This window comes from Cucurbita moschata, unplaced genomic scaffold, assembly GCF_002738365.1.
Source record: "Cucurbita moschata cultivar Rifu unplaced genomic scaffold, Cmos_1.0 Cmo_Scf00054, whole genome shotgun sequence".
Taxonomy (NCBI): domain Eukaryota; kingdom Viridiplantae; phylum Streptophyta; class Magnoliopsida; order Cucurbitales; family Cucurbitaceae; genus Cucurbita; species Cucurbita moschata.
In genome coordinates this window covers 1,204,290-1,225,839 of record NW_019268570.1, presented here as the reverse complement: position 1 = coordinate 1,225,839, position 21,550 = coordinate 1,204,290, and the positions used below count along the sequence as shown (strand labels likewise).

Here is a 21,550-nt window from a genome sequence, read left to right as displayed (position 1 = left end):
GGGGGGGGGGGGGGGGGGGGGGGGGAAAACTATATGGAGAAGGCCGTGGCAGAAGGGGGGAGTTTTTTTTTGTAGTTAATAATGGGGAAAATTATTCATAAAGAGCAGGTGGGGGAGTTTTAGGTGCAACATTAGGAAGGCCATATTAATCTGAATAAAGCGTACAAAATGGTAAGAGTTTGATACAGGCATAAGGCTTGATTATAAAAACAGAACAACTTTGGGGTAGTAGAGGAGTACAGAGTTAGTGAGCCTCAATTTCAGAGCCAAACTGCTCCAAACGAGCAGCATCGGCTTCAAGATCCCTCACCAAACCATCCTCCTCGCTTGCATGAATTTGTCTTCCACCAAACCTGTGCAAATCATTAACACTAAGCTACCTTCACAAAATAAAATAATATATAATAATGAGAGACTCCCTAGAAGGAAGAAGGACTAATAGTCCAGAAACAAACATCTTTAATTTCCCCTTATTTTGGGGACCTATTTTTTCTTTTGAATGTTTACACCTTTTTAGGGTATGGGTATTCCTATTGTCTAGGGTTAACTTGTATACACCTAAAGCAAGCATCATACTTGGTAAATTTTACATTAATTCAATGAAAAGTTTGTTTCAATTAAGAATATATGTAACATTCCAAGGACACCTATCACTTCCAAACGTGTCTCCCAATAACATCTTTTCCATAAACACTTTATGCCACAAAACCTCCTGTGCATTACAATTTACCAAACAAAGAGTGCACCAAGATTATTATGCTGCGATCATACATGAATCCATGACAAGATTCGGACGCGAGGGGAAGCTTAGCCCCCGATTCATTGGACCGTTCGAAATTTTAGAAAGAGTAGGTCCGGTAGCTTACAAACTAGCTTTACCACCTTCACTTTCAAGCGTACACGATGTATTTCATGTGTCCATGTTAAGGAAATACATTCCAGATTCGATGCATGTAATAGACTACAAACCTCTTGAAATTGAGGAAAATTTAAGTTACTAGTAGAAACCGATTAAAATTCTAGCCCGAGAGGTGAAAGCCTTACGTAATAGGAGTATAGGTTTTGTTAAGGTATTGTGGTGTAACCACCAAGTCGAGGAAGCTACGTGGAAACGAGAGGAGGAAATAAAGGAAAAATATCCCAAGTTGATCCACGAGTTCAAGACTTTCGAGGATGAAAGTCCCTTTTAGGGGTAGGTAATGTAACGGAACCGAAAAAAAAAATGATGGTCGTCGGCAGAGCCGAAAACTCCGGCGAACGCTGGAGTTTTCGCTTGCACACGACCCACAAAGGGCGGCCGAGGGCTGGGATGCCATCAGCCACCCTGAAAGAACCTGCAAGGAAACGAAAACGGTGAGAAAAAAGGAGAGAGAACAGAAAACCGATGGAACTTCGGCGAAGCCGAACCGTATGAATCGACGTCGAAAACTCCCATTTCACACCACAAAAGTAATCCCAGAACCCTCTACACACATCAGGAGTAGGTTTTAGATGAATCCTGTACGCTGAACACCATCGGCAAGGAAGATGGAATGGTGGACTTCCGAGCTTCTCCAGATCCGGGAGTGCGAGGCCCTTACCAACAAAATCTGTACAAAAAACGGGGTTAGGGTGAAGGATAAGCTCGGGAACGGGGGAAAAAAGGGGAAAAAGGACGTCGGGACGACGTTGCGAGGAGAGAGAGAGAGATCGCCGGAAAATCGCGCAGGCTGTGGGGCGAAGAGGACGAAGTCCGACCCGACATCCAGATCCGGAAACCCGAACCGAACCCCGTCCCTTCGGTCAGCCCAGAACCCACATTACCCGCAGCCCAAACACCTGGCCTTCACCTGCAAGCCGGCCCATCACCGCGCGGCCCGTCATCCGCGTTCGGCCCGAGACCCGCGAGCAACCCGTGAACCCGCGCCTCGACCCGAGACGCCTGCACACGGATTGCTCTCTGATTATGCCACGTGTCACGTCTGCAGCGCGGCTCCTCTCGGCTCAGGCGGCTTCATCGGCTCGGCGGCGGCTCCTCGGCTCCAGCGGCTTATTCGGCTCGGAAAATCTGTTTCCAGCCCGTTTGACACCGTTCCGACCCTCCCGGACCTGGTTTCGACCCTGTTTAAGGTAAAAGGGAACATTTTAATGTCGTATTTCACAAATTCCAGTTGGGAATCTATTATTCTTTGTGGAATACTAATGGAAGTGACTCATGAACCAATAGGAACCAACCACCAACGGAAGCGTAGAACGTCCACGAGGAGCTAGGAGCTTACGTTATATTCTAAGGAGTACTTCGGCTAAGGCCTACCAAGTAAGTGGCTCACCCGTTGTAGGTTACGCATTAATTGCTGTATGTTGGCATGTGCCCGTGATGTATGCACGTGCCATTAAATTGTATGCTAGCTTAATGTGCTTAAGTACGAAATCATGTGAATGTGAATGTATGTTATTTATGCTGCTTAGTGGATGTGATATGAATGCATGTGACGATGTGTGACCCTTGTACGATTATGGCTTGTTGTATGAGTATGGGAATGTGATTGAATGAATTGCATGACATGAAATACGGTAAATTGCATGATACATAACCCCGCTAGGAACATGTATGATATGTAACAAAATGAGAATGAGAATGACATGTAAGCATGAAAACGTGACACGGGGTTATGCTCATTAAATGATGACTGTAGGACTAGTGGGACTTCATGCATATTGTGTGTTCATGCATTTGGGGGGATACCCCTATCCCATCACGAGGGTACGGACGCGTACATCCAAATGGCAGGACAACGATCGTTATGCCCTGCATAGCGCTACCGTGATGGTTTTAGTTTTAACGGGTCCCAGTTGGCCCCCAGAGCATGCCCACCGGCTAGAGACAGTGGCCCAGCGATGTGCGAACTAGCTGGTGAGCCCATACTCGCACGTATGGGCTGCGTGTAAGAGTATATGGTATACGTCCACGATTACTTGTTAGGATTACACCGTAGGGAAAACGAAATGAAACGAAACGGAACGATAAGTCCCATCATTTCATTGCATGTGTTTGTTGCATAACCCCGATAGGGGGTCACTTACTGAGTATTCTAGAAATACTCAAGCCTCGTGCTACTTTACTTTTGCAGATAAAGGCAAGGCACCCATGTGACAACGACGATGGCATCGGACACCTCAGGATCGTGGCACATGCATAGGGTAGTTGGTTGTCTTTTTTTTCCATTTCTAGTATAGGTTAGAATAGGATGAAATGTATTTGTATAATAAACCTTGGGGTAGAATAAACTATTCATTCTTGGTTTTGTTGTTTTTCCTTTCTTTCAATAATGTTTCCCTTTTTCCCTTGTAATTTTTTTTTTTTTTTTTTGAGGTAATAAAAAGGCGGGTGCGAACAACATTTATGAATAGGGTCCATTAAATGTATATTCCGCATTTCAAAGTATAGTAATGACCTTAGATTAAATAGGTAAAATATTAGGGTCGTTACACTACCCCTCGAGGCCCAGCATCCTTGCTAACACACCGCCTCGTATCCACCCCACTTTGGGGTTCATCCGACCATTCTGTTAGTGGATCTCACAATCCACCCCCTCGGGACCCAGCGTCCTTACTGGCACACCTCCTCGTATCCACCCCCTTCGGGGCCCACCACTAGCAGATATCATCCTCTTTGGGTTTCCCCTCAAGGTTTTTATACAAGAGAGGTTTCCACACGCTTATAAAAAATGTTTTTTTTTCTCCTCACCAACTAATATAGGATCTCACAATCCACCCCTCTCGAGACCCAGCCTTGTTGGCACACTGCCTCGTGTCCACCCCCCTTCAGGGCTCAACCTCTTCGCAGGCACATCGCCTAGTGTCTGGCTCTAATACCATTTGTAACAGCCCAAACCCACCGCTAACATATATTATCCTCTTTGAGCTTTTCCTTTCAAGCTTCCCTTTGAGGTTTCTAAAACGCGTCTACTAGGAAGAGGTTTTCACACCCTTATAAAGAATAATTCGTTCTTCTCCCCAACCGACGTAGAATCTCACTATGTCCTTGTCTCCCCTTAAATTTCAGGACATAAAACTCATCCTTAAGAGATTTGGCAGCAACATCATTTTCTCCAATGGACTCAGAGACCCTTATAGCAGCGGCGGGTAAACAAAAACCAAAGCTCCATCATTTTTTACACATAAAGAACAATCATTTTTACTTCAACTCTCTCTCTTTTTGTGAATGCAAAGTGTTGCATAACTTATCTGACAGTCTCCTTGCAATCCATACGCTTAATGGTTTGATTCAGACTCATAAATTCTAATTTCAAAGCTTTGTTCTTTTGAGCTGACATGTTTTGAACTTTCCAGGATCTCATTGTTTGGACATTTTACGAGCAAATGAAATGGATCCACAGTGGTTGGTGGAACAAAGAGAGACAAAGGTTAACATTATTAAAGGATGGATCCGTAAGTACTATACTGATCTTGGCCGTCCAAACAATATATAAACAACACATAATGATGATGAAACACTATAAATAGGATATGAAAATCATCCTCACATGTATGCCACTGTAGATGAATTTATGAACTTGTATTGATGTTAGTGCTGAAAACATCCATTTAATAGCTAAAGCATACTGCTAACAAATATTGTCATCTTTGACTCGTTACGTATCGTCGTTAGCTTCACGATTTTTAATCACGTATGCTAGGAAGAAGTTTCCACACTCTTATAAGATATGCTTTGTTTCCCTTTTCAATTAATGTGGGATTTCACAATCCACCCCCTTGGGAGTCTAGCATTCTTGTAGTCACACCATCCAATGTCTGGCTCTGATACCATTTGTAACAACTCAAGCCTACTGTTAGAAGATATTATCCGCTTTGGCCCATTACGTTTCATCATCAACCTCACTGTTTTAAAATGCGTCTACTAGGGAGAGGTTTCCACACCCTTATAAAGAATGTTTCATTTCCCTCTCCAATCAATATGAGATTTCATAATCCATCACTTGCACTTAAAATATATGAACTTGAATGTTCTTATAGATACAAATTTGAAAGTTCATGAATAGTTGAATCGTTCAATAATGGCCCCTAAAAAGAAAGGTGGATATTTTGGTGCTTTTCTCATATTCTTGGAAGTTGTATGAAAAGAAAAAGAGGCTGAAGGAAGGGGTTTAGAACTTTATGACACCCTCATAAAGAGGTTTCAACAACATGCACTGAAACCGTTATTGAAGTGCTCCACTCTAGAGCAGATGCTTAAGTTTTTTTGATGGATTTCTTAGCCTGTTCTCATTCAACCCTACTTCTCATTATCACTACAAGTGGCTTACACAATAGCCATCCTACAAGGATCCACAAACCATTATGACAAAAAAATATGGCCAGTCCCGACCTCTCTCTACCAATAAAAATAACTTTTTGAAAAAATGGTAGTGTGCTAAGTTCGGTCAAGTCAACACGAATAAGAATCCAGGGGTTTTTAAATTTTCATCCATGTGCCAACATTTTCAAGTGTTTATAAGTCCAATAAGGTGATAAATGAGATATTAGTATTTTTGTTATATCTTAGAAAAAAGGGTTTAAAATATCAACAAAATAGATTTAATATTAATAATAAATGTAATTGGTAAGTTTTTGAATTCTCACTTCCATGTTTAATAGATTCACAACTTCAAAAAATATCAAATAAATTAGCATATTACCTCGCTCTAGTTTTCTAGGGTATTTCTCTCAAACATGACCTAAGGTTCGAGCATACGTCGATATCATCCACGAAATCTGAAATTCACATCACTGATTTGTTCACTGGGTTAGAACAAGTGTTACACAGTCGCTATCCCGTTACTGCAAAAGTGTGATTGTGACAATGGACAAGTCCATTACCAGCTTCTACATGTTCAAGGTCTGGCTCCAATTCCGCTTCTACAAGGTCGAAATCCGAGGCCAGCTCCATGACAGGTTTCAAGGGTCAAGAATACGATTAGGTTATGGACTTGCAGTCATCATCAACTTCGGCTTCCCCACAAGATTATCTTTAGGGAAGCGTCGTATTCGTATGGCCTAAAATTTTCCCGGCTGCTCTGTCTTTCCCGCACTCGACCAAATGCTCATTTCATTTATTAAGCCGGGTATCCTCCATCCCCTTTTGGGCCACCCAATTATTTTATATTGGAAAAGTTTTAATATCTAAAAAAAAGTTCATTTTTAAATAGAAAACCCGGTAGTGGCCAACATTACAATAAACAAAATGTCAAGAATCTAGCTCCAAAAATATATTTTATATCTGTTTAAGGTTTCATAAAGAAATTCTGATTCAGAAAGTTGTGCTACAAGAGACCTGGAATTATTGGTAGTTTGTAAAGATATGCAAACCATACTCGAACGCGTACTCTGTCAAAACAATCCACCGTTCGAAGTTGCTTGAGATGGGCCTACGAATGCTGGTCGACCCTCACCAAAGCAAAAGATGATTGCTTCGGATAGCATGTAGTACAACACTGAATCCATGTGGTTCATGAATATGTTTCCAACTCCGATGGAAACCTAAGCTACAAACCACGATTATACTGCACAAAACATAGCTTGAAATCGCGTACGTTGCCATTCTAGTCATGTCTGTTTCGATGACGTCGATTTCGAAGTTCCATCAATAGGTATGTTTCCCATTCCAATCTCCATAGTTTCTCTCTCGTCCTTCTTGCTTCTTTTAATTAAAGCGTCCTGATCTTTGGGCTGATTTTGATGGGTTGATATAGAAGATTCAAGAATTCTTGGGACAGAATTCAACCACGGATGGCTGAGACATTGTGCTGCTCTTGGTCTCTTTTCAGGTGCAAAATCCAATAAAGGAACAAGAAAGTCAGCCAAGTCATTAGCATCTTGCTCGTTGAAATCTTACTTCTCCTCAACTCACCATATCTGTTGAAGTATGTTAAAATAAAACTCACTAATTTATGAAATAAATCTCACACACAGTAACGATAGAACGCTCCGATACCGCTTTAAGAAAATACTACTTGCGTACTTGTAAAGGAGATATTAGAGAGGGGAGAGATACCGCTTTAAGAAAATACTACTTGCGTACTTGTAAAGGAGATATCAGAGAGGGGAGAGATAAAGGAGACAAAAAATGCTGAAAAAATCTTTTTCTATTACACAATACTTCTTGTTTTTTTTTCTCTTGATCTCTGTTCTTTTGCTCTGACTTAAAAGGGATGTATTTATACCTTTTCTATTTCTAATAATAGGGGGAGAGAACTCTTTGGTCTTTTTCTTTCAACCAAATTTTTTCAAATTTAACTTTCCTAACCTAACAAATTTACTAAGTTTATTTTGAACCAAATCTAACTTTTAACATTTAAATTTAATCCAACAAAACTCCCCCATAAACTTAAATGCTATATTCAACGACTCCATCTACGTTGTTTTCGTTTTCTCGAGCTCAGTTGTGAGTTCTTCAATTTCTTCTCCTTGTCCTCGAGCAATAGACTAAGCTTGTTCTTTTCTGACAAGACTTCATTTGGAGCTTCTCCGAGAACAACCCATTTGAGGCATCAACTCCTCATTTCTCCCGTTCTCAGCCACGCTAGACTCAGATGTCATAATTGATGGTGTTAATATAACACATGTATTAGCAATTTGGATCTTAGGCACTCCAAGTACATCAATTATAATAAATTAGCTAGCATGTTCAAAAGTATTAAAACTCAATGAGTTTGAATACTAACCTTTTGTAGAAATTCATTTTTCCTCACGAACCGGTTTCGAACCACCACTAGTGTCTTCCCTACTATTCTCTGGCCTTAGAACGGGATTGTGGAATCCAGTGAGTGACTAAATTTGAAAGGAATTTAGTATATGTGAAGAGAGTTTTGAGAGAATTTCTCAAAGTTTTTCAAGAATACTTTCCATGTACTTGATCACTCTATTTATAGAGCAATATTTGCATGTTCATGCAAATTTGAGATTAGACCCTCAAAATTCCATTCAAATTTGTGGGATTATGTGGTAAGCATGAAAGTTTGAATTAACCAAATTTTGACACTCAAAATTCCACTCAAATTTGTGAGGTTTATTGGGCAAACTTGCAAGTTTGGTTAAACTAAATTTTGATACTCAAAATTTCACTCAAATTTGGAGATTATTGACAAACATGCAAGTTACAATCTGTTACGATCGTAAGAGCCCCAGCAGGATGATCTACTTCCTCTTAGGTGGCGCGATCTGCTGGCAATAAAAAAAACAAAAGGTAGTTGCTTTGTCTTCCTGCGAAGCAGAATACATCGCCGCTTCGACTGCGGCAACACAGGGGGTCTGGCTTGCGCGACTGATGGAAGAACTCATCGGAAGAGAAAGCAATCCACCAGTACTATACGTGGACAACAAAGCTACGATCTATTACACTAACAAATTGGTATCAGAGCCGTCTTCTTAAGGGATCAAATTGGTATCAGAGTCGTCTTCTTAAGGGATCTATGATATCAAAATGGGAGGACAATCCAGTTTTTCAGCTGTTGCACCACAAGTCTTCAATGGAGACAATTATCAAATGTGGGCAGTTCGTATGGAGACTTATCTAAAGGCTTTGGATCTTTGGGAAGCAATAGAAGAGGATTACAAGGTCCCTCCACTTCCAGTAAATCCTACTGTAGCACAAATCAAAGCACGGAAGGAAAAGAAGACAAGAAAATCAAAGGCAAAAGCTTGCCTATTTGCAGTTGTATCTCAAATGATCTTCATGCGAATAATGTCCCTCAAAACAGCAAAGAAAATCTGGGATTACCTCAAGGCTGAATATGAAGGAAATGAGAGGATTCGTGGAATAAAAGTCCTGAATTTGATCAGGGATTTCGAGTTGTAGAAGATGAAGGAGTCTGAGTCGGTGAAAGAGTACTCTGACAAACTTCTCAACATTGTCAACAAGGTGAGATTGCTTGGTTCTGTGTTAAATAATTCCAAGATCGTTGAAAAGCTGCTGGTCACTATTCCAGAGAAGTTTGAAGCCACCATTACTACTCTGGAGAACACCAAAGACCTGTATAAGATTTCTCTTATAGAGCTCTTGAATAAGCACAAGAGTAAAGGAGGTCTATGAGGGAAGAAGGGGTGATTGAAGGTGCCTTACCTGTTAAGCATCAAGACAACAACAGGTATAAAAACAAGAAAATTTTCAAAAAACCAATCGACGAATGGAGATTTATTTGCCAATTATCAGAAGACAAAAGAAGGAGGTTCCAAAGAATCCTATCCACCTTGCCGCCATTGTGAGAAGAAAGGTCATCCACCGGACAAGTGTTGGAGAAGACCTGACGCCTTCTGCTCCAAATGCAGTCAACTTGGACATGAAACTTTGATTTACAAAGTCAGAGGTTAGGTGAAAGAAGTAGATGCACAAGAAAAAAAATTTGTTGTCTTTATTGAGAAATGTTCTCAAGACTTATTGTCAATGTGAATCGAATTATTCGAAGAGTACATGATTGGTGAATCAAAGGTGATGAGAAAGCTTTGTTCATATCTTCTAGTTGACATATTGGATGTCATGACTAAAAGATAAGAAAATGACAAAAACATATGAGATGTTTAAGTCAATAAGCTAAATTTAGAGAATTATCTAAATGATCTCGAAATTAAGTATTACAAAATTCAAGAAAAATCTTATGACTAAAGTTATGATAGGAAATAGTTCCTAATTAGCCATAACATTTATAGTGGGAGAAATTTTCGAAATTACTCTGCAGAAAGAAAATCTAAATGAAAGTAAATTTAATTTACTAGATTTTTGGTGGAGACTAGGTGACACCACCTGAATAGTTGATATAAGATCTACCGTCAAAATTTGCTCTTCGTTGCATTTATATGTAATTCTTGAAAAATACTTGATGAGGTAGAAAAGATTCTACTAGTTGACACTAGGAAATCAACCTCAAATGTTGAACATGGTGTTTTTAGTAACCATGAGAGAAATTCAATTTCTCGTAGTTCATATAGTATGAATTACTTTGAACTATTAAAGTTTATATTTTCAAAATTGTTTGAAAATATGTTAAGCTCAAATAAAGTACAATTAGTATATGTTAAAACGTTAACACTTATTACAGTACGACATATTGAGATATTCATGATTAGAGACTCAAGAATAAAAAGACAAATGGTTTTCTTCAAAGGGATGATACTTGTGTTTGGCCATTAATTTGATTAACATCAAATTGAATACGATGAAAAGACTAGTAAAAGGTAATTCTCTAAACATTTGAGTTAATTACTTTATATGTCTATATATTTGGCTTTTCATGCAAGATAATAATCATTGGATTTTTATTGAATAAGGCTACAATACCAAAGACCTTAACTTATGCATTCTTCTGACCCAAGTGGTCTCATGAATGCAAAAGTCAAAGAATATTGTTAATATTTTATCAATGTGATTGATGATTATTCAATATATAAGTATCCTTACCAAAAGTAATTTTTTTTTTTTTTTTTGAAAAGTGACTAAAGTTAAAATCTATTTTGGTAAATCTATTAAGACCTTATGATCAAATCATAATGAATAGTAGGAGAACATTGTGTATTAAAATTAATTGATAGAAAGTGGAATTGATTTCCAACTCTAAGCCTAATACAATTTTGTAAAACTGTGGTGTAAGAGGAGAAAACAATACTATATTAGATATAGTCACGTATTAAAAAAAAAATTATACACCATTGTCAAACTCTTGTTAGGATATGCAATAGGAATTGCATAGTGAATCCTGATTGCCTTCAAAATTGTCTATGAGACAATATTTAAGATTTTGAAAGTGTAGTAAACTTAGTTTACAACACTTCAATAATTGTAATTGAGCATATATGCTGAGACAAATATGTTCAAAATTATGCGTAAGTGTAGGCTATTCCTAAAGAGAAACAAAATAGTCTTTTATTTAATTCTAAATAGAAAAACATATTTGTATGAAAAATGTGATTTTCTAAACAAGTTCAAATAAAAGTCATACACCTTTAATAAGGTGAGATAATGTTAATTAAATAATTTCAAGTGAAGTTGCTAATAGTTAAACAAAGTTGTTAACAATTTAATTTCACTTGAGAGTCAAGTGGATCCTAGTCATTTATTGGATAAGCTTCGTAGTGGGAGAGTTATGAGATGACTCAATCCTATTGATATCCAAATTGTCATGTTAGATAACCGAATAGAAAACTTATTACCCTCAAAATAGTTATGAGGAATGAGACGAAGGATGAATAAGTTAGAGTCATAAAATCTAGGGGTTTGTAGATGTTTTTGATGAGGTTAAACTCAAAGGATAAGTATGGGTCTACAAAAGGAAAATTATGTATTAAGAAGATATAGATCTTCAAAATAAGACTCATGACAAAGAGTTGAATTTAATCGGAGAAAATAGCTACAAGTAGACTTTCTCTCCTGTTGTCATTTAGAGTCTATTATTGTTCTCTTATTCATTTTTATATAAGATATGTTAAATGAATATTTAGAATTCTTTTGTGAAAAGAAATCTAGGAGGCATCTATCTATATTATATGGATTTCTTATTAAAGATAAAAAGCAAAAAAATTTGCTGAAGGAGTAAAATTCATTTTTGAAATGAATTTAACTTATAGATTTTTTTTAATAAAAGGTTTGATAATAAATTGTAATGGGAAAATTATTAATTGGTTAGTGGATTTTCTCAATTTTTTTTTTTTTACTTTTTTATTTTATGTGAATGACATATTACTCTTTATGAATGATGTAATTTTTCAATCTAACATAAATAGATGACTATGTAATTAATCACAAATAAATGATTTCAAATAATTTTGTATATCCTAAAAATAGAGGTTTAAGGATAAACGATAATATTGTCTCATATATTATACTACAAAATTGTTGTCAAATATTTGATGCAAGACTTCAAAGAATGATAATGATCATTGAAATATGAAGTCAGAGGAATAGTATCCTAAGTAACCTCAAATGGTGAGATTATGATTAATTATCTTTTCGGAGTAGGAGACAATTAATGGGTAGATGAGAATTAACGTTAAATATACCATTAGATTATATTAGTTAAACGAATGGTATGACCATTAAGTGAAAAAATAAAGTTTTCTCGGAGTATCGATGGATAATGAGAATTTTTTATTGTGTATAGAGTTAAAGATTTGATCTTTAAATGATACACTAATTACACAAATTTAGAGAAATTTATGTTAAGATCAATTTTACCTTAGATTGTGAAGTAAGTATACAAGCGGAATATTTTTTTTTGCTTTTAAAGCAACAAAATGACTTATATGACTATAATAATTTCTTAAACATTTGAAAGGTGTTATGGATGTGATTTAGTCTGTCACTTTTCATTGTGATGAAAGTGATACAAAGACTAATATAAGGAAATTATAAAATATCGATCTATAAAGAATGATATTGAGAGAGAAAGTATCGTGGTAGTGACCAAGATGACCTTTAATGATAATTATTTTGATTTATATAAAATGGCTCTTTAGGCTAAAGTGTTTAAGGGTCATTTAGAATGTCCAGGATTATGAGACATGTCTCATCTTCTCTAGGACAAGTGGGAGAACATGTTGGATATAGAGTATGCCCTAGAACACATGTCTCACCAGCTTTAGTGCAAATGGGAGATTGTTGGGATTTATGCCCTACACCCTCGTAATTAGTTCTTTAGTTTTTAAAAATAATTTTTATTATTGTATTTGTAATTTAATTGTTATCCATTGTATGAAAATCCAAGGTTATTAATGTAATCTCGAATAGTATGTGGTTGACATACAAGAGGATCGTGGTCAAGTAATAACCTAAAGAGTCTATAGTATATGGATAAGGTTGGGTGCCTTATCCTGGTAACACTATTTGATACGGCCCACTTTGTAATCGTTACAAATGATTTGATCCAAATCGTTCATGTGGAGACATGTAAGTGGGGGTATCCTATATAATGAGTTTGTATAAAACTGAACCAAGAAATATTTAATCTCTCTTTATAAATTCGTTAATTGAGAAGATTAATATTTCACATGATGATCATATGTAACTCGATCTTAATTCTGAGTGAGTTATGAACTCCTACCTATATGGTCTTGTCCTTTGATTTACATGGGTGTGAATGACTCTTTTAGCCGATTCAACATGCCTACCATTTTGGGGACTTAACCAAATAAGGAGTTGGGAATATAATATCATGAGATGGAATTCACTCCGTTCCATATAAGGAAAGTAGACGAGATGTTCTCTTAAGTACTAATTTCGGGACTTGAACAATGGGGCCCCACCCTCTCATTGGCTCGAGAGGGACTTGGTTTATGATTGGATCATAAACAAATTGTTCATTACAGAATCAGTAGTACTTAAGGTGAAAGATGTAATTATAGGGGTAAAACGGACTTTTGACCAAGCTGTAATTATGAACAACTCGTGAAGGTCGACTTGCTTGTAATGATTATATCAATGGACATAATCCACTAACTCAAACATGGATTTTTCCATGAGGTGAACTCAACCTTTTGACTTTCTTTAATTTAAATAATTAATTTCAAATCAAAATAATATTAAATGATTAATTAAACCATTTAATTAATATTTAACATTAAATAAAATGCCAATCCCAATCAATTCCCACATATATTGATTATGAATCCTATTCGTAATTAAAATATTTAAATCGTATTTATATATCTCCAATTCTCTCTTTTTATTTAATTCATAATTAAAACAAAATGTGGTTAAATATATTGTATATATTTAGCATATATTTCCTAATTTGAATTCAAACACTTCGAACTCACTCGTCACACTGTTCTAAGGTTTAGTCTGATATGAGCTAGCAGGGGGACCTAATGGACCTACAGATCATGGGCTCCAACGATCCGAGATTAACCGGCTAAACTCATTAACCTTGTTAACCAACATTCGTTAACTACTAGGACACTCCACTATAGCCTAGTAGTTGTACTCCCCTCACTATAGATATATTTTTGTCCATTTGATATAACCATGATTAGTAAGTTGATCCTTCACAAGTTGTTCGTAACTAGAGCTTGGTTAATTTACTGTTTTATCCCTAAAGTTAGTCCCACTAATCCTCTCATGAACAATTGGTTTGTGGTCCAACCACCAAACTGAATCCCTCCCGAGCCAATGAGAGGGTGGGGCCCCTTGTTCAAGACTTGGAGTTAGTACTTAAGAGAACAACCTCTCTACTATCCCTAAAAGCGGGTAGGAGTGAATTCCATCTTACACTCTATGTCCCCAGCTATTCATCCAGTATTACCCCTGAGATGGGAGGTTTATTGAGTCGGTGAACTCGGGTCACTCTCACCATGCAAATCTAAAGATAATTCTGAATAAACAAGAGTTCATAGTTAGCTCAGGATTAAGATCGAGTACCTAGGTTATCGAATGAAAAAATGAGTCTCAACAGTAAACGACATTATAAAGTGAGAGTGGTTTTTTTCATGGTCCGATCTTATGCAATACTCATTGCATAAGACGCCCCCACTCACATGTCTCCACATGTACAATTTAGTGATCACATTGTTTATATCATATACAAAAGTGAGCCGCATCCATAGTGTCCCCAGAATAAGGTACTCAACCTTATCCCTGTACTATAGATCATTTTGACTATATACTTGAACTTGATCTACTCTTATGTCTCTACATATAGTTCTAGTAATCATACTATAGCCAAAGTATTCTTAGTTTATTAGATTTAGATTAATGATCATAACATTCACTTTATTCCGTAACAATCTTTACTGAATAAACATCAATAATAACTTTATTGAAAACATAATATGTTTTTGTTTACAAACTATGAGTTTTATGACATAAAACCAAGTAGAAAGATAGATTAAGACGAAGAAGTGGATGAGAGAGCTCAAAGGAGGGGTATTCAAGTGAAGAACAACAACAAAGTTTGATAACTCTCTAATCATTTACTCTCTTTTCTTATTCTATGAATTTTACATGATTAAAATGATGTTTCATTTGTTTAAATAAGTTTATATGGAGAGCTAAACCTTATAAGGAAAGCGGGAGAGTTTTATGTGTTAACCGTGTAATTTTTAGTTTGTTAAAAAGTTGGTAGTAGTGATTTACAAATTTGTTTAGTTAGCCACTTTAGATACATAGTTCTTCTCTTATGGGAAAGAAGAGAGCAAGAAAATTCTTTTTAATACTGATACTTGCATTGATACTTGAAGGTAATGGAAGGGTTTGAAATAATTCTTGTTAATAGAAATTACAAAACAATTAGGAAAGTAATCACCATGCATTACCCTCAAAAGAGCACTTGAGAATTTATTGAGAATTTATAAAAAAGAAGATAAAATCCACCACAAATTTCAACAACTTATCTATTTAAACTCTCCTGGCCCAACCTTCCTCATTATCATTGATTTTCTCATTGCTCTTTGTTTTTCTACTGTTGTAATTGACACTCTTGTGTAAATTTTGTTTAAATAATTTAAGCTCATCAACATTTGAATGATACTAAAAAATAACTTAATTTTCAGCGACAAAAGTAACTAAATAAAATAGGTTTTCTATGCAATCGATAATTTACTTATTACTTGCTACTTGTGATAGTGGATACTTGCATGTCCTCCCTTAAACCGGATGCACGAACCGCTATAAGCCCTTGGATGTCCTCCCTTAAACCCGTAATAAAATTAAAGATCTTCTTCTTTTGTTGTATCAATTAGTTCTAACGTGAACTTGCATAACCTAGTGAACTCCAGGCATACTCTTCCAATGCCTTACTTCTGTGTTTGAGGCTCAGGAACTCCTCCTAGATTTGGTGCATGGCACAAAAAAGGTGCATATGCCCTTTAACTTATAAGTGGTGTAGAACCTTGTAGATTTTCATGAGTAATTATATTGAAAGGTTGTTTCTATTGGCTTCTAGCTATGTCTCACTGTCAAAAGATCTACCTTACCTCTATCGAACACGGGTGGATTGAACTTCTTAAAGACTCTTAAGAATTACGACTCTTTCATGGTCCCTTACACCATTTTGCATGTTCTCATTTAAATTGAGTGACTAATCGGTAAATATGGTGCTGAATCTTAACAAATTTAAATAAAAAAGAGTAAAAAGAGAACTTCATGTTATGCTGGTAAAGTACACATGATGATATAAAAGTATGAGTGGTAAGCGCATAGTATATATTATTCCTTATGTACACTATAACTTCAAAACTACCATCTATATAATAATGTATCACGAAATAAAATAAAAGGAGAGAAATAAAAATTGATAAAGGTATGGAATTATTTTTTTATTCAGCTTTGCGTTTTACTTTACTCTAAGTGGGTACTCGATTGCGAATTGCTTTTAAGTCGAGAAATCAAACCTGTACAGCATAGAGTAAACATTTCGAACAACATATATTTCTCGATAGAACCTTGTTTTTGTTGTATGAGTACTCGTTTTCATACGTTTTTCCACGATCTATAACATTGTGGTTACGAGCAAACAAAAATTTCAGAGAATCGAGACCTTTAATGCTCTCCCTTTTATCTTAGAGTTAAGTTGAAACGTTAAAATGTCATATCTTTAACCTCGATTAATCAAATTAGATGATTTTTTTTTTCATTTTATGTAACTTTTTGAGATCTACATGTAGGCAGGCTAACCCTTCATCCCAAAATACGGCCGTTTTGACCTTAAATTTTGCTTATAAAATTTTTTCTTCCACATTTCACCTCTTTGAGATTTCAACCAAAGCACTTTTTCATATCTAAGATAATTCAATCTTTTTCTACGTACATGAATCTGCCATAACATATCAACATGTATGCACGTCAGCACTCAAAATGGCCAGTGGGGCCCATGCAGGTAAAATTGTCCATTTTTAATCCACAAGGAATCACCATTTACATAAAGAATCATAAAAAAAGTTTGGAGGTAAGTGCTGAAATTAGGAGGATAGCTAAACTCATGTCATTTGTGCTCGCCCAAGCACGCCTAACTGCGGAGTTCTCATGGGATCCGATGAATTAGAACTCTAGATGTGCTCGAGGCGACGGGATCCATTTGCCCTCTGAGTGAGGGCGGTTGCCATTTGTAAAGAAAGGGGAACTCCAGATGTGCTCGAGGCGACGAGATCCATTTGTCCTCTGAGCGAGGGCGGTTGCCATTTGTAAAGAAAGGGGACGGTTGCCATTTGTAAAGAAAGGAAGATAAGAGTGGGGAGAAATTGAAATAACAGTAAACGAAGTAAAAAAAAGGGGTGCAACACGAGGACTTTAAAAGCGGTCACCCAACTTAGTACTACAATCACCCAAGTACGCTTCACTGCGGAGTTCTAATGGGATCCGGTGCATTAGTGCTGGTATGATCACACCCGACATGCAATGCGCAAAAAATTGCATTTAACGCATGCGGGGCGGCATGATCGAGGAGAGGGTGGGTGCACGCGCGTGCTCGAAACGGGCGGTTGTCATTTGTAAAGAAAGGAAGATAAGAGAGGGAGAAATTGAAATAACGAGTAAAAGAAATAAAAAAAAAAGGGGGTGCAACACGAGGACTTCCCAAGTGGTCACCCAACTTAGTACTACTCTCGCCCAAGCATGCTTAACTACAAAGTTCTAATCGGATCTAGTGCATTAGTGCTGGTATGATCGCACCCAACATGCAATACGCACAAAATTGCATTTAACGCATATGGGGTGGCATGATCGAGGAGACGGTGGGTGCACGCGCGTGCTCGGAACGGGCGGCGGACGTGATCGTGGCGACGGTGGGTGCACGTGCGTGCTCAGAACGGGCGGCGGGCGTGATCGAGGCGACGGTGGGTGCACGCACGTGTTCGGAACGGCCAATGGGTCCTGCGCGGAGACGTTGGAGAGAAGGAACGCGATGGGCGTGAGCGTGCGAGCGGAGGCGATTGCCATTTGTAAAGAAAGGAAGATAAGAGCGAGGAGAAATTGAAAGAACGAGTAAAAGAAATAAAAAAAAAAGGGGTGCAACATGAAGACTTCCCAAGTTGACCCAACTTAGTACTACTATCGCCCAAGCACGCTTAACTGCGGAGTTCTGATGGGATCCGGTGCATTAGTGCTTGTATGATCGCACCCGACATTTAATGCGCACAAAATTGCATTTAACGCATGCGGGGCGGCATGATCAAGGAGATGGTGGGTGCACGCGCGTGCTCGGTGTCACAATCGCACTTTTGAAGGTAGCGGACTTGCAATTGTGCGGCACTCAATTTCCAACGACAAGTGAGCTAAGCCAATTCATTCTTGCGTCGCCTTCGGCCAAGCGACGAATGCTCGAGTCTCCTGCCTCGATTTTAAGAGAATGTTTTAGAAAACGAGGGCAAGAGAGATTTTCGAAAGAGAGATTTTTGAAAGAGATCTTATATAAGCAAGAAAGAGAGAAATAACGACGGCTCACAATATATAACCTTGGGTAGGGAGAAGTCGACAACTAGTCGTATCCCCCTAGAGTATATTCTGAGGCATTTCATGTCTAACAGGCCTAGACATGATATTTCTGAAACGTCATGCTTCCAAGAAATACAAAAGTAAAATACAAGAATATGAAAAGACATAAAGGGTTGGGCTTGTCATGGGCATGCGGCCATGGGCAACACGCCTTGGACGAGCATGATCGTGACATCCTCCCCCACCTAATTGGTTGACATCCCTGTCAACCAACTACTTTCAAACTTGGCGATGTGGGTGGCAGTGGAGTCTAGATCTTCAGCACGTTCCCAGCTGGTTTCCTCCATAGGGAGATTCTTCCATTTGACAAGAAATTCATGAATCGTCCATACGGATCTTCCTATCTTCCTAACCCTGTCGGCTAGGATCTCCTATATTTCTTTACTGTCTCTTTGTTTTAGATCGATGCTCGGTCTTGTGATTACATTTAGCTGGTCATCGTCCGAGACAGGGTGATTTTTCTAGTTTCTCACATGAATTACTGGGTGGATTTTCATCCATATGGGTAGCGCAACTCTGTAGGAGGAAGCCCCGATCTTTTTAAGGACTTCAACCGGGCCTTCATATTTTTAAACTAGTCGTTGGTCCTTTCGGCTGTGAAATCTGATCTATTCTTGTCTCAACTTCATGAGAACTTGATCTCCTGTTCGAAATTGGAGGGGGCGACGCTTCTTGTCCGCCCACTTCTTCATATGCTTGGAAGCTTTCTCTAAATATGCCCGGACTATATCTGTGTTCTGCTTCCATTCTCTTGTGAAGTTTTGAGCTTGAGGGTTTGCTTCCATTCTCTTGTGAAGTTTTGAGCTTGAGGGTTTTTTCCTGTATAAGGATGATCAATAATATGTGGTAAGGCCGGTTGTCGTCCACTTACAATTTCGAAGGGACTTTTCCCCGTAGACGAACTCATTTGACAATTGAAACAGAATTGGACAACATCTAGCAGTTGTATCCAGTTTTTTTGGCGAGCGTCGACTAAGTGACGTAAGTATTCTTTGAGCAAGCAGTTGAATCGTTTCGTCTGTCTATCGGTTTGAGGATGGTAGCTCGAAGAGATGTTTAAAGTTGTTCCCAAGAAGGCAAATAATTCGGTCCAGAATGTGCCAATGAATCTACCATCCCTATCACTGTGATGCTCGACGGAATGCCCCATAACTTGACAATGTTTTTGAAAAATAGTTGGGCTGTTAGTTCAGCCGAGCATAATTTAGGAGTGGGAACAAACGTTGCATATTTCGAGAACCGATCTACGATAACCAAGATGGCATCATATTCTCCGACTTTTGGGAGGTGTGTTATGAAGTCCAGAGACACACTTTCCCAAGGCCTTGTTGGCACAGGTAGAGGTTCCAAGAGTCTTGAGACTTTGCATTTCTCGACTTTTTCCTGTTGGTAGATGAGGCACGTCATGGTGTATTGCATGATATTGTCCCGCATATTAGGCCAGAAGTACCCCTTTTTTATTAGAGCATACGTTCTTTGCCACCCAGGGTGTCCTGCCCATAAGGTATCATGACATTCCTGAATGAGCTTCTTTCTCAGTTCTCCCCTTCTTGGGACGTATAATCTGTTTCCTTTAGTCATTAGAAGATCTCCCTCGACCCAAAATAGTCGTGTCTTCCCAGCTTTAGCTAGTTCGATGACGGCTTTGGCCGATGAGTCTTTGTGTAAATGTTCTTTGATGATGTCGCGCATTGATCCATCGATCTTACTTGAATGAATATGGCCTAACATGCACAGGGCCGCATGTTTGCCCTTCCGACTCAGCGCATCAGCTGCTTGATTACTCTTTTCTGCCTTGTGTTCGAATTTGAAGTCGAATTCCGCCAACAACTCCTGCCACCGGGCTTGTTTTGCCGTCAATTTTGGTTGATTGAAGAAGTGGCAAATGGCGCTGTTATCCGTCTTCACTTTGAACTGTGATCCCAAGAGGTACTATCTCCAGACACGTAGGCAATGGACCACAACCAACATTTCTTTTTCGAAGACGGTGTATCTCCGTTCAACATCATTGAGCTTTCGACTTTCATAAGCGATGGAGGTGGCCTTCTTGAATAAGGACACCGCCTAGGGCAAAGTTGGAAGCATCTGTCTTTATTTCAAATGGCTTTGTAACATATAATAACCCGAGGATAGGACCCTTCGTCATGGTTGTCTTCAGATCCTCAAAGGCCATTTGACATTTATTTGACCACGACCAAGGGTGGTCTTTCTCAAGGAGCTCTGTTAATGGGGCAGCTCGCCGTGAAAACCCTTCGACGAACCGCCTTTAGTAGTTTGCCAATTCTAGGAAGGATCGCACATCGGATACGGAAGTAGGGATTTTCCACTCTTGAATAGCTTTTATCTTGTCGCTATCCATGTCGATCTGTCCATAACTAATGACATGTCCAAGGAAGTTGATGCATGTTTGTGCGAAGACACATTTTTCTTTCTTGACGTATAACTGATTCTGCCGCAGCTTGTCAAACACTAGCTTCAAGTGCACCTTGTGTTCCTCTAGGGTTGTGCTGTATACAACTATGTCATCGAGGTATACTATGACGAACTGATCCAAGTATTCGTAGAAAACCTTGTTCATTAACGTGGAAAACTTAGTTGGGGCGTTTGTCAAGCCAAAGGGCATCACCAGGAACTCAAAGGCCCCATATCTTGTTACGCACGTCATCTTAGACTCGTCCCCTTCGGCAATACATACTTGATAGTACCCTGATCGTAAGTTAAACTTCGTGAAGTACTTGGCACCGTGAAGTTGGTCGAATAAGTCGGATATTATGGGCAGTGGGTATTTGTTGCATACTGTTACCTTGTTTAAGGCTCTATAATCTATGCACAGACGCAACGTCCCATCCTTCTTTTTCTAGAATAGTACAGGGGCTCCGTATGGTGCTTTTGTCGGGCGGATGAATCCTGCCATCAATAACTCATCTAATTGTTTCCTCAATTCGGCTAGCTCAGGGGGAGCCATCTGGTACGCGTTCTTTGCTGGGGGTTTAACTCCGGGGAGGAGTTCAATTTCGTGATCAATGCCTCAACGGGGTGGTAATGTTTGTGGTAAGCTCTCTGGCATTATGTCAGCATAAGTGTTTAGTACCTCCTTGA

At 38.4% G+C, this 21,550-nt stretch overlaps 1 long non-coding RNA gene, 1 other non-coding gene and 2 pseudogenes across 2 annotated transcripts in view; all 4 read right to left on the bottom strand.

The window, feature by feature from the left end:
* Window positions 1–18,331, bottom strand: part of LOC111436433 — an 18,626-nt gene extending 295 nt beyond the window's left edge. The window contains exons 1-2 of the long non-coding RNA XR_002709238.1: window positions 18,193–18,331; window positions 4,980–4,984 (exon numbers count right to left, since the gene is read on the bottom strand). This is a non-coding gene — a long non-coding RNA (uncharacterized LOC111436433). The remainder of the gene's footprint in view (window positions 1–4,979; window positions 4,985–18,192) is intronic.
* Window positions 17,230–17,348, bottom strand: LOC111436490 (annotated as a pseudogene).
* LOC111436476 lies at window positions 17,513–17,631 on the bottom strand. The gene has a single exon (XR_002709249.1). It is a non-coding gene; the product is annotated as a 5S ribosomal RNA (ribosomal RNA).
* On the bottom strand, window positions 17,963–18,079 carry LOC111436492 (annotated as a pseudogene).
* Window positions 18,332–21,550: the final 3,219 nt, after the last annotated feature.